This window comes from Saccostrea cucullata, unplaced genomic scaffold (genome assembly GCF_032062105.1).
Source record: "Saccostrea cucullata isolate Sc308-1 unplaced genomic scaffold, CSIRO_AGI_Scuc_v1 ctg5609, whole genome shotgun sequence".
In the NCBI taxonomy this organism is placed as follows: Eukaryota; Metazoa; Mollusca; class Bivalvia; order Ostreida; family Ostreidae; genus Saccostrea; species Saccostrea cuccullata.
The window spans coordinates 83,459-98,526 of record NW_026933990.1 but is presented as its reverse complement, the minus strand read 5'-3'; the positions used below and the strand labels follow the sequence as shown (position 1 = coordinate 98,526).

The 15,068-nt window shown below is 33.4% G+C and overlaps 1 long non-coding RNA gene and 1 pseudogene across 1 annotated transcript; both read left to right on the top strand.

The window, feature by feature from the left end:
• The first annotated feature begins 575 nt into the window (after positions 1-575).
• LOC134239764 (uncharacterized) lies at positions 576-3,096 on the top strand. The gene is made up of 3 exons (XR_009986285.1): positions 576-668; positions 2,425-2,600; positions 2,804-3,096. It is a non-coding gene; the product is annotated as an uncharacterized LOC134239764 (long non-coding RNA).
• A 6,339-nt stretch (positions 3,097-9,435) lies between these two features.
• LOC134239761 (uncharacterized) lies at positions 9,436-13,413 on the top strand (annotated as a pseudogene).
• The last annotated feature ends 1,655 nt before the right edge of the window (positions 13,414-15,068 follow it).

Genomic DNA, 15,068 nt, shown 5'->3' with positions numbered 1-15,068 from the left:
CCAGGATAATCATTTTTACAGGCAATTCCAATGTGCACTATAACACTCTAGTTTCAGATAATTTGTGTGTTAATTTTCAAATTGTTATTATAAATGATATTCAGTAGAGAATAGTTCATATATTCTCTATAAAAAGAAAAGTCAACAAAGTTGATATAAGCTCCTTCGAAAAATATTGACGGGGAATTTTATTTGTTTTTGACTGTTTATCCGACTAAATTTTGATTTAGATTCTTACACAAGACGTCATGATACTGTCGCGACTTGTTAAAACAGAATATGAATAACAAAAAAAAATCGCTAGCACTAGATGAACAGTTCAGAGTATATTCTAATTCTGTTGATTCGTTTTTATAAAACAAAACAATTATTGACTGTGTTTTCGGGCATCATTAAATATGTTAGCCTCCTCAAAATAAGAAAAAAGAAACAAATTGCCCTCTCCTCCGCGTCGGGCAATATTTTTATCCTTTGGAGACTAACATAGTCAATTTTGTCCTCAATCCCAGTAAATATATGTATATCATTGCATTTGAAATGAATAAACTTTATTAATTTAACTTTTCCCTTTTCACAGATTTTCAGACCGTGTCTGGTTCCTACTGTTATTATTCATCGTACTATGCCTATTACTACTGCACAACTCTTTATACTAGTACCTATACCACGTGAGTATTGATATAGAAAATGAAATTACAGAGTGTACATTGTAAGTAAAAAATCATTGGAGTCTATCTCTAACGACGACTCATTGGAATATTTTTTCAAGCGTTTAAACAAGATACTATTTTTGCTGTCTTACCTAAAATGTTCTTGATTTGCATACTACTGCGCCAGCATTAACTTTTTGTCCCCCGCTTTCGCGAGCCGAGGGGACATTAAATCTCATTCGTCTGTCCGTCTGTCTGTCGTGCTGTCCGTCAGTCACAAAAACTTTAACCTTGCCCATAACGTTTGATTTAGTCGAAGCTATGACTTTCATATTTCACCTGAGTATTCCTTGTGACAAGACCTTTCTTTGGGTACTATCAATTTTGACCCTTTTACCTTGACCTTGGCCTACTTGTACACAAAAATTCCACAACTTCATTTTGGACATATCTTTTGAAAAGTATGTCCTAGTACTTTCATATTTCACAATGTATTCTTTGTAGCAAAACCTTTTCAAACTTGACCTATTGATCTTGACCTTGGAGATTTTTGTACTTATGAAAACACTTTAACCTTGACCATAAGTTTTGAATGGTAAATACTAGGGCTTTCATACTACACATATGTAAGTTTTACCTTGGTCACAACTTTTGAATGGTAGATACTGGGACTTTCGTATTTCACATTTGTATTCTTTGTAGCAAGACCTTTCCTTAGATACCAACAACTTTGACCTTGACCTTGGAAATTTTTTACTTAAGAAAAAAACTTTAACCTTGACCATAACTTTTGTCTTTTATACTTTACATAATTATGTAATCCTTGTGAAAATTCCTTTCATTGGATACCAAAAACTTTAACCCATTGACCCTGACTTTGGAGTTGATTTACTTTTTAAAAACTTTAACCTTGGCCATAACCTTTGAACGCTTAGGGTTTTCATCCTTCACATATGAATTACTCGTGACAAGACCTTTCTTAAGAAACCAACAACTCAGACCAATTCAACTCGGAGTTTGACCTACCTTTTAAAAAATTATCCTCGACCCTTAACTTTTGAATAGGTGGTGCTAGGAATCTTGTATTTCACAGTCGTATTTCTTAATTGTTAGAAAAACCCTATCTTGGGTAATAATATATTAATTTGCATTTAAGAAAAGTTTTGTCTTCGTTATGTTGCCAGACGGGGTCATCAGTGTTTCACAAGCACATTTTGTTTCTTATATTGAGAAGAGATAGAGCTTTCATATTTGACATGTGCGTTACCTGTGACAAGATAATTCCAAGCATGCTACATGTATGATTTCTTACCCCTTGACTTTAACGTTTGACCTTATTTAGATAATAACAACCTTCAATGATAATTTCTAAATAAATGACATATGATAAAGTGTTCATATCAGACACAATATATCGTAAAATAAATAACATCCCACCCACAAAGACACCGAAAGCGGGGGACCACAATTCTTTGAATTTGCATATTAACTTTATATCTTTCATTATTCGATTTTTTAATTATTGCTTAAATTCCCAACATAAGATATTCTATTCTCTCTCTCCTCCCTCTGTGTGTGTGTGTGTGGGGGGGGGGGGGGTGCGTGTGGGTGCAAGGAGCAAGGGTGTGTGAGAGGATGTTTGTGTGAGATTGTTTTCAGATAAGTAATCCTTCCATCCTTCCAGTTTCTTCAATTCTCAATATCATTAAGGAAACTCTCAGTTAAATTGCCCCTGTAACTTTTTTCTTATGAAATAATGCATTTTTTGTTACAGAGGTGCCGAGGTGATTGCGGGAGCGATTGTTGGGGCTATCTTTGTTATTGTAGTGATTGTGGTAGTGGTCATTATAGTTTGCAAGAAACAAGCGGCGACTCGAGCCCGTGTGATAAACACCACACCAAGCACCACCGTCACCACCGTACACCAACCACAACCACCACCACCAGCAGGTGACGTCATACATTTCCTTCTAAGAACATTTACAAATTAACTAAGAGCTATTATTTAGCAACTGATTATTTTCCCCTTATTTGCAAGACGTATTTTTTTTATTCAAAAAAAATAATACATAATATTTAATATAATTAATGTTCTTGTTTCTCCTATCAAAATGTGTTATCAATTTAATGATAATATTGGTTTAATTTTTCAGCTGGATACGGATACGGTGGTCCTGGAATTTCCCAGCCACCCAACCCTAATGCTGGGTACCCACCTCCCCCAGCTACCTATCCACCCCCTCCTGGCCCCGGGGCTGGTTATCCACCTCCGGCTTACCCTCCGACTAAATACTAAATGAAACAGCCAAAGATGCGCTGCGTCTTCGTGAATTACTTTATCTCTGGAATTTCTATATTCTAAATCAAAAAACTTAATATCTATCCTTGAATACTGTAAATCACTTTGTATTCGTGATTACTTTATTTTTGTCTGTCTGTTCGCAAAAAAATAATCTCGTATTTATTTGTAATGTTTTTAAAGAATTATATATTGTTTTTTTTTAATCCACAGTTCGTGTGAAGATTAACAACAATTAGCATATAGTTATTGAGAACAAAAATGTAGTGATTTACATTGTACAGTACAAACATATACCGGTACATGTATCTACTAGTAAATTAATTCATGTCAAATTTCAACCAGTCAAGACGACTTTACCTAAATTCAAATTATTTCAGGGGGGAAAATTTCATGACATTGTATGAAAATACTAGTATTTCTGAAAGGTTCATGGTATTTTTTATATCTATGTAAGATTTGGTTTCTTCATTTTTTATTACAAGTTTTATGGATACTGTCCTGCATTTAGATGTATTTTATTGTTTAAATAAATTGTTTATGCATAAATAAACTTGTTTGTTTCGGTATATTTTCTATGCTATAGAATAAGAAATGGTTTGACATATTCATTTTATTAATATTAGTACTTGTTCGTATACGAAGCCTTTTTTGATTTGTGATAGACCAAACTTTTGCATATCGTAGTTTTCAGGGTCTACATGAGCAGTGAGGATTCTCTATCATGCCTCGATTCTGAACACTCACGACTTTTACCTGACCTTATACCAAATATCAATTGTTGCATATCTGTAGCGCTGCATGGTTTAAAAAATGAATTGGATGAACGACTACTCCAATTCCTCAGACCAGCAAGCTACATATCTGCAGCTAGAATATTACCCTAACCCATTAAAAAAATTTTTAAAAGGTCGGCAATTTGTAAAGTTACTGAATATCATAGTACACAAAAGTCCCCCACCACATCCCCTTCCCGCCCCCAACCAACCCATTCCACAACACGGCTCGCTCTGGACTGAACTCTTCCTTGGACTGGTGTTTAGCTTACGTACTTTTTTCAACAGGCATGGAGCTTTTTATGAATCAAATAGTAGACATCGAGAAAGCTGAAGTATGCACTGCTTGCCATCTTACTTTCAATAGACCAAAAATAAATAAAAAGATGACCATATTTTATTTAACATTGAACACGATATATACTTTAAGTTATACGAGTGATGTCCCCAGAAATTGCGAAAAATTAATTAAATATCTACTTTAATCTACCTGGCCAAAATTGTTCATTTCTAGCTATTTGTTTGGAGATGTTGGTTTTTTTTAAAGTTTGACAAAATACAACTGGTACCGATATTTCTGAACCAATGAAATTTCTATATCAAACGTATATTTTGAGATGACTTTCTTGATAGAAAGCATGTGTGGCAGTTTTAAATGACCTTATTAAATTTATATAGATTTCGCGTTTTTTCTTCTTGGTACACTAAGCCGAAAAATACATAGAAATTTAAAGGGTGTCCATTTTACATATATAGTTGGAGGTATGGTCATTGTTTGTTTTACGCATTTGATTTAATTTTACCTTGTGACTTACAAAAGGACAATTTGAAACTATGGAACATCGATAAACAATCAGCTGATCAGTTTTAGACATCTTCATTATTGTTTTTTTCCCCTGTGGAATTGGAATTAAAAAAAATGATGGAAGTTGGAAATTTTTCTGTATCAATTATTTGGCTGCTCACCTTTTTATTGTGTACATGTAAGTTTTTTTATTTCTATTTCAAAATAAACTATTCATATCCTTTATAAGCTGTAAAAAAAAACTTTTGGTATAAGGCCATTTTTTCTTTGAATTTCAAATTATCTATACATAAACTATGTTTTTGTCCATGTCCTATAGTTATATCGTTTGAGTGTTCATATATAAAACATCTTGGATTGAAATTTGCATTACATAGGGCTAACAAAAGTTACTTTCCTAACTTAAATTATTAGAAGTGACATTCCATCATTTTATCTAGCAATATAAGCAAAATATACAGTCATGCAAATATAGACACACACTATACAAATTTGACAAGTATAAATTCTTCTTTGAAAAAATAAATGTGCACTGGTCATTCAGCTTTCTAAATGATTTTGTCCGTTTAATAAACATTTAGCGACAATGTCTACATTTTAATTAACTGTTAATCATACACTATATTTTAAATTTTGTAATCACTCCCTCCCTTAGTAAATTCAACATTTACAGCACAAAAAAAACTTTAAAAAAGAAAACGAGGCTGCATAAAAGCTAAAGACAACAATGACAGGATTCAGATTTACTATTTTTGATTTTTGATACTTGTGATTTTTTATTGTGACCGGTCCCCAGGGAATGTTGACTACTCCATGGCATCTGATCCCACCTCTGATTGATTGCTCCGCTCCTTTTTTGTAATTTTTGATTGACATTTGAGCTTGAATACGGTTCATTATCTCAGTATTTCTCATTACAAAGCACAAAATTTGAAGAGAATATGAAGGGGGGGGGGGGGGGGGGCAATTCAATAAAAAATAGTAAAAAAAAAACAAAAAAAAAAACAGAAACGAATGGGCAGATATACCCCTCTTGTCAAGCTGGGTTATGATAAATATGCTTTTATAGATTTTTTTCTGTTTTCCAGTTTTCCAAACAGTATCCGGTTCCTACTGTTTCTATTCCTACTATTATTCCTATTACTACTGCTACTATACCTATACCACGTGAGTAAACACTTCCATTTCATGTCGGATACATGTATTCTTTTTTCAAATTATGTATCTACAAGAAAATATATTTTAAAAATTCCTATGGAAAAAAGTAACCATATAGAATAATCATAAATTTCGATACATTTTTATAACAGAGGCTACGATGTGATTGGTGGAGCGATTGCTGGGGCTATCGTTTGTACGGGAATTGTGGTTTTTGTGATCATTGTAATATGCAAGAAACAAGCGGCGAATCGAACACGCGTGACTAATATTACACCAAGCACCACCGTCACCACTGTACATCAACCGCCACCACCAGCAGGTGACGTCATTGTTTATTTTTATCTCAGATATTTTACTAATTGATGAAAGAGAATATTTAGCCAGGGACTTTTTAAATTTGCAATCTATTATAAATGAAATTTGAAATAAAACAGTTTTTTCTCTTCTTCAAAAGTTTGTTGAGTTAACAAAAATATTGTTGAAGATTTTTTTTCTGTGAAATTTTCGTCGAATAATACGCAAAATTTTCTATACTAATAACTTTGGATTTAACATACAAGTATTTAAACTTCTTTATTTTCCCTCGGAAATTTTTGGATAAAGCATACATTGTACATTTTAACTTACAGGTAGCCACAGACAGGTATTAGTTCCTGAAGCTTTCTGATTCGTTTTTTACTTTATTTTTTAAATATTATTATAATTTTTTTAGGTGGGATGTATAATATGCCCCCACCACCAGCCTATGAAAGTAACCCCGCCTACCCCCCAGGACAGTACCCACCGCCGCCCCCGCCACCAAACGGAGCTGTATACCCACCACCAAATCCACCGCCAAAGCAGTACGGAATGGCGCCGTACTGAACACAGGCCTAGGACTATGAAAATACTAGTGATTTATACATTGTATGTGTTTGATGAACTGGGAAATTGGTTTGCTTAATAGAATGTGTCTGGTGTGAAATACTGAAAATACTCATCACTGTAAATCGTATCTTTAAATTTAATTAAAACTTTATACCTTCAAACCGGATCGGATGGTAATTTTGATTTAAATGACCACATACTTTTTTTATTGAAAGCAATAAAAAATATATTTATGTCTGATTACGTTTTGCTCATCAGTTTATGTTAAACGACAATATAAAATCAAAGTACTCAGAAGTACAGAGAGCCGGGCGCATTTACAGAGTAGAATGGATTTCTTACATGAATCACGTTTATATTCTGATGAAAAAATTATTTTAAAATATAAATATAAATGATAAGACACTGACAGTGAGTTTTTCAATCCTAATACCACGGTCCGATTTTGTCAGAATCAGAACTAATCTGGTACCGCAGCTGAATGTAAACAAACAGGCCAGTCTGGTTCCCTCTCCTGTTTTACCTCGTATGTGTAGAGAACTACGGTAACACTGATTATCAAAAGTCCTTACGCTAATGAACTATGTTCTTTGACTTATGAAGTTTTCAAAGCCATTACTACTAATGTTTATTTTATATAGATAAAACTTCGTTTTATTTTTGTTGCTTTATTTAGCGTTTCTATTATCTCAAAAGCGGTTGCGAGTAAGAACTATATTTTTGCAGGTAACTTTAAAATGGCGACTATGGGGTCAACATCCTGCCTTGAACAGGATCACATAAGCCGGCAATTGCTCTTTGAGCAATAAGCCCGGCTAATCATATACATGTACAATGAACAAAGGAATTATGCTATTTTAAATTTTTGGTGTTGCGCAGTCATACGGTTTAATTTATATCGTTAAATTATTAGTGACGTACATGTACATAAGGCATCATTAGCCGGGCTTATTGCTCAAAGAGCAATAGCCGGCTTATGGGATCCTGTTCAACTTCCTGTTCAAGGCAGGATGTTGACCCAATAGTCGCCAAATTAAACTGACGTTCTGAAATATAGTGTACCTACTTGTAATCGCTGTTGAAACAATTTATACTCATAATCTGATTAATTAAATGTGAATATAAACTGCACTGTAATTATTATTGTGCAGTTATCAAAAATACATTTGTTCTTAGTAGAGAACTTTTAACAAATTCCTATGCATAGCCTGGTTCCCTGTCCCTGTTTTGCTTCGTTTACTCTGCGTCACTGCCTCGGCAATGGTGAGACAGGGTACCAGGCTAAATTTTCCACTTATTCGGCAAACCTAATCAGCCGAGGAGTCCCTAATGATGCAGGTGTTATGCCTACACAGTGCCCCCCCCCCCCCCTAGACATCGCCAGATTTCGTTTCTGGAGATAAACAAAGAAGACGCCATATTACACAAGGTATTAGGTATACGCGATTGCGGTATGGCGTTCTCCATGGTCAAATTATACAGCTGGTACAACGAAACTTATGCGGAAATCGGAGACTGCCGTACAATCTGACCACGTTTTAAAGTTTGTGTATGACAAAGATGCGCAGTTTATAAGGGGAATTGTGCAAGCCTCCATGCGAGACCGGAGCTACAGGTTACAGGTTATTTCCATATCCTTCTTCCTTACTGTAAGTTCATCCCATTTCTTTGAGATTTTTGGAAGAATGAAAAGTTTTTTTTTAAAATCTTTGCCTTGCCAATGACCAAATAAATGGCTGACTACAGTATCTGAAGAAATTTTAAGGAGTTGAATGAATGTCATACAGACCTCTGCCTATGGCTGCTAAATCAAAGCTTTACAGTTTTATGTGAAGAATTAAAAATATATAGGAGTATGTAAAGAAATGTTGTAACTGTAAATGGAAGTAACTTTTCTCTATTTTGTTCAATTATAAAGTATGAATTTAGACCATCCAGCCCCTGCATGGGTTTTAGTTTCCAATTTTTATAGCCATAAAATGACTTGGAGTTGTAAAAGGGGTTTTTGAAGAAAAGTAGCTTGCACCCCCATCTTCAATAGAACTCCATTTTTCATAATATTTATTTTTTTTATCTCTTGAAGAAAAAAAAAATGTAGAGCAAGTTATTGAGTATATTGTTTCTCCAAGGATGAATCCAGGATATGTCTTTGTACTCTCATGTCATCCAGAACTTGTGAATTTTTTCCTCATTTTCCCATTTATTTTCCCATTTATATATATTTTTATTTAAAAAAAATTAAATAAGACACTTTCACCTTGTTATGTTATTTTAAAAAGTTGTCCATATAATTTTGAAGCGATATGAGCAAAAATAAATCGATAAAAATAACCTATTGCAGATTTATTAAGAACAGGTGCATGTGGTGGATTTTGATCCGCTCCCGTATAAAACAAAAATGGCGTCGTACAGCAGACGCTTCCATTCTCTAACCAGAGTTGTCTTCCGCTACGCTCACTACACCTCTGTCAACGCTCGTTGTACAAGATTCTTGTACAAATTTTAAACGGTGAAATTTTGAAGTTAAAATAGTAATTAATTATTGTAATTATTGATAAAAATGATAATTCATCATTTATTTCAAATCTATATTCCCTTAAAACGACTTATTTTCAAAGTTTTAACGGAACTATTTTGCGCAGTAAAAATTAAAATCTTAATTAAAAAATCCTTTTAAGGTGTAACAAATTAAAATAAATATTGTTTTCCGATAAGAAATATAATTATAAACGACTATTAATACATTTTTCAATCATTTACAATTTTTCCAAGAATCTTGTAAAACAAGCGTTGACAGAGTCAGAGGTGTATGTGGGAGCGTAGCGGGAACGACAACTCTGGATAGAGAATGCAGACGCTTCGTACTCGTCGTAATTTTCGTTAAATAATGCAAGTAGAAAAATTACCATGGATAATTTTGTTTAGTATCATTGCATGCAGGAGAATATTCATTTGATTTGCACCAAAACATGACTGATTCTGTCAGGAAAATGGAAAGCTAGCCGAAAATTCTATGGCATGTCCTGTCGCACGACTGCTTTTTTTGTGCGTTTTCAAAGACTTGATATATCAATGGTGAGTTTATTAATTCTAAACAACTTTTTCTTTCTCCGAGACGATTTGGGGTTTGGAAAAATTGTGTAATTTATGTATTTTGCAAAAAATTTACAAATAAATACCGTTTGACAGATTTTTAAACGTAAAAACGAAAATCGGCAATAATGGGTACTCGGCAATAATGGGTGTACTCGCACGTTATATGTTTTATCCTGCCTATGCAATAAATCCAGAACAAACCTCTTTCCGAATTTCCTTGACTGAAAGTGTCTATGCAATGTCTTAATACATAATAATAAATTAATTTACAATTCTTTTTTTTTTCTCTTTCCACAATTTTCAAGTTTCCATGTAAACATGCTTTTTACTTTTAAAATTGATAGTATCAGATAATATAAGTAAAATTCTAGGTGGTTATTTTTTTTTTTATTTTATTAGATTACTCTTGGTTCTAACTACACAGTTGAACAGAGTACCTGTGAATGTGTACATGGGATGGACAAATGTCACCATAAAGCCAGCATTCTTCTCTATGGGTAATTTATATGCAATTTATGTAATATGTAAATTCACTTGGTCTGTTTTAGGTATGCTTTACCAAATTTAATGTTAAATAGAAATTATATCAAAACATGCACACCAATATATATACCCGGTATATACAAGTGTGCAGTTCACCATGTGACTGTAGGTAGCAGGGTACTATTCGTGCCCTGGAACCTCCAAGTCCACTACCTTGGCATATATAAGCATACTTGTAACTATAAAATCTAACTTTAGGCCCCAAGACTATAATATAACTTAGTAAATTTATGGAACATGTTGATACAGGTACAAAAATGTCAGCAAAACTGATGTACGCCAGAGTTGGATTAAGCATCCAGAGTGCGCCACCTCGTCAAACTAAGACGATGGAAGAACTTTTTCCTGCACCTGACAGGTTTATAAATTACAGGTATGCATTTATTATGACTGTTTCATGAATGGTGCAAAATATTAAAAAATGACAGTACCCCAAAAGTGAAAATATAAAAAATAGAGAAATAGCATATTTTTTATGGGCAATATACACTTTTTTCAATGGATGGAACTGTATCTCTCTGGTCGTCCATCCTAATTTTTTCAGACCAGCAAGCTACAGATCTGCAGCTAGCATGGTATATGTAAAACCATTCAGTGTTGTATTATGCTCCATTTTTCAACTTTTGTCAAAAATTACTAGGGCAACAAATAGGCCAGTCAATGATAGGGACAGGGAGTTCCTATATCAGAAATTGACAACTGTAGGGAGATTTTCAGGTTAATATATCTGGTGTTTTATTTTAGTGTCACATTGTTTACGAGTTTATTCTATTGTTACTTTTTTGAAAATTTATACTGTGATAGGATAGAATGCATATACACACATGTATATATATATATATAAATTCACAAAACACCTAACTAACTCATTACACCCGGACTTTGGACTTCAGATATTTAATGGCTTATTTGACATTGGACTGAAATTCTGACAAGATGTGCGGTCTTTCCATTCTTTTTGCTTTTTTTGTCTTTTACATGTTAGTTTTGTTCTTGTCTCTTTTGTTTTTGTGTTGACTTTGTTTTAAACTTTTAATTATACATTTATACTATCAATTTCAATTCAGTGTGAAGTTTTGCATCAAGTCACAATCTTTTTTGACAGATGCATTCAGCGTAAACAATTCATGTGATTGATAAACTCATATTATCAACCTTGACACAGAAATAGTCTGTTGTACAAGCAAACAATCAAGGATTAGAAGAAAGTTCCAGTCGTAAAGCTTGCGGTTAGGAGGCGTATACTATTTACCTTGAACGCATCTGTCAAACTAGAAGATCGTGACGTAATATAAAACTTCAACTCAACTGCAACCTTTAGTAAAATGTTTAAATATTATTCACCCTATTTCTCATACATACTTAAAGGAAGTTATTTGTACATTCTTTTCACATGTATAAATATTGAAATCCAAAATTTATTTGATGTAGTAAATAAAATAAGTTTGAAAAAATATTTAACATTTATACCAGTATTAAGAATTGGTGATGTAACTGCAATACAGGTTTATTGAGTATTTGTTGTCTTTTTCACTGAGGGTTTAATTTTTTTGTTTAATTAAATCAACAGCAATGCATTGGATACTATCCCCCGAGCCGCCTGTGCCCACACTTGCAGTGCCTCTAGTTGAAGACCTCATCTCTAGCCAGGAATTTATTTCTGCAGAGAATCCAATTGCTAGGATGAAGCAAAAATTAATGATAAATGAGCAAGAAATCCAACAGGTAAAGACAAATGAGTTGCATAATGAATAGAATGTATTCTGTTTCATTATGAATGTTGTTTAAGTTTTAAGATTTTTGTCATGTTTTAGATTGCCTGTCTTACCACTGGTCAAAAGGAAAATTGCATGTGGTCATCTGTTAGGAAGAATAGATCAACAGCTTCAAACTTTGGTTGTGTTTTGGCAGCGATCAAGAGAAATAGGTATACTGGTAGTTTACATGCCTTTATATGTATATGTAATTATAAATGATACTTGTAAAAGCAGTTAATTATAAAATCAAAAATATTGAAAGTTTGCTCCTTATATAACAGATATCCTGTCTCCTTATACAAAAGATTATGCTCAGCTTATGATCTGTCAAAGAAGGATGCCATTATTTGGGGGACGTGCAATGAAAAAGTCGCAATTGAAAAGTATAGAACTTTTGGGGATGCGGTTGTAGAGCCAACAGGTTGGTACATTTCTTTCCTAAGCAAAATTTCAATTTCTTTAAAGCAAATAAAAATTGATGATAAATAAAAATTTTTCTTGAGCTAATTTATTTAAAATTCAGTTATTAAACTGAAGTTGAAGATAATGAATATAAATATACTGTTTGTATATTCTATTTATAACAAGTCATCAATGCATAAGAAAATCAGAGTGTTGCATATTAATGCTATTTTGAAACTTTATAATACTGTTCATATTAGGTATCTGGCTACACTGTAATGGGGTTCTTGGGTCAAGCCCCGATGGACTCATTCGTTGTCCTGCTGCATTCGGATTCAGCTATCAGAATCCAGGACTCGCTGACATATTAGAGATGTCAAACGTTAAGCCAGAAATACTGGAGGTGAAATGCCCCTTTTCAGCAAAGAATATGACAATTCCAGATGCTATTGAAAAAGTACACGATTTCTGCCTAGGTAATAAGTGTGTATGTATTTGTTTGAATACGTTTCATGTACTGAGATATTACTTTAAATAATTCCAATATATTAGTTTGGATAAATTTAAGTACAATTTAGCAATTGTTAAAAAAGTTTTTTCCTTCTGTTGTAATGTTAGTCCTCAAGGCAGATGATTTGCCTTCTCACTTTATTGTACAGTAAGGAACAAAATACTTATACATGTAAATATTTATTAGTTAAATAGTTTTGTCTTATATTAATGATTGAGGCACCAATGAAAATTCTTATTCTTTAAAAATCTTCAACATATATATTTTTTTCATATAGAGGTTCAGGATTTTAATGGAGTCAAGTCCTTCAAGCTATGAGAGAACCACCAATACTATGATCAAGTGCAAGGACAGCTTCATATAATTGGGAAATCCTTGTGTGATTTTATGGTCTGGACACCAAAAGACTGTGCGATTGTGAGAATTAACAAAGACATCAATTGGGAGATCAACATATCTGTTTTGACAGACTTTTATTTCTGTAAATTTCTCCCGTATTTACAACAGCTATAAGATATAACATTAAACATGGTGAAAACATTTTAATTTTAATATCTTAGTTATCTACACTTGCAAAATTCTGAGCAATTTCCTGCATAAGGGGATCCTGAAAATTGACTAAAACACAGCATAATTGAAAGACTTTTGTAGAAATATATCTAAATTGCTGCGGAACATGCCTTGAAATTTCATAATTCTTAATACGCTCATTTGCTCTTTCAACATGTATGCGTGACTTAGCAATTCTTCGACATAGTTGGACCTCACTGGAAAGGGAGGAATATTTAGATGTACTCCTTGGGGGCAACAACTTGTGAATAGTGAACCCTTTGTCTGCTATTAAAGATCATATCACCTGGAGATAACTGTTCTAAGACTTTACAATGTTCTACAATTGCAACATCAGATGTGCTGCCAGGGTACAATTTAGTAATAAATACCAAAGCACCATTAGGTGCAACACCTGTAACACTTTTAACAGTGTGAGAATTTTTGTATCCGCTGTATGTGCTGGCCTGCAATCTCATATCATTCCCTGGAACATCCTGGGTGATTTCTGTTGCATCAAGTACTATTCTACATGAACTAAAATCCCCAAAACTTGTAGGCATAGACCCTTGCACATTCGTCATGAAATTTTGTGGATGTAATGATTAGGTTCTTTAATTGTGCTCATTGGATTTAAAAATTCGAAGCTTTTATTAGTTTCCATGGAAAGGGGGGAAAAGTCAAAATTCTTGAACTTCGATTTTTAAATCAAAGTACTGAAAGTACAGATAGGTTTGATGGTTGTCCAAGTTTGAGTTCTAGAAAAATGTCCATCCAATTGAGCTAAAACCTTTTTAAGGCTAATAGGCATGTTGTGTAGATGTATGGAACAAAGGTCATTTTGTGTGCATACGCATTTACGTGCGGATGCTTGCAACATTAAATGACTTGTATACTGAATATTGCTTTAACTTTTACACTTTTTTGATGAAATGCTCATTTCATAAGGATATTATATAGGGATATATTAATAGTGTAGATAATATGACATTGTCAGATTAGCACGAAATGATGTGCATGCACGTGCACTTTGCTCTGATTGGCTGAAACAAAAATTTTAATATCTCTTTCTTTTTTGATGAAATACATTGAAATTTTAAATAAGTCATGCATTACGACAAGTCATGCATTACTACAATATGATATATAACAATAATCATGAAAACATGTGCATGCATGTGCACTGCAATCTGATTGGCTAAAACTTTAAATGGCTATAACTACTCTAGTTTTGAACCAAACAGGATGGGATTTATAACTTGCATATGCATGCACATGCGCTTAGCTCCGATTTTAAAATCAAAGTACCGAAAGGACTGATACGAGTTGATGGTTGTCCAAGCTTAGCTAATGGGCATGGTATTACTGCGCAGGTATGTTAAGGTTACAACCAAAAATTCTACTTGCCTGTATGATATGACGTCATAGTAAGCTATATGACGTGAAGTTTTAGAGATAACAATTTCTTGAAATCGATATCTAAGATTGATTTGAGGTCGTTAATTGGATTAAAATATGCAGAGGCATAATATAAACGTAATGTTGTCCTTTCTGGGTCTCTGTATTTATCACAGGGGTTAAATACCAAACCCGTGACGTCATAGCTGTTGATCATGCAGTAGCAGAGTGAAATTAAAAACGTAACGAGAATT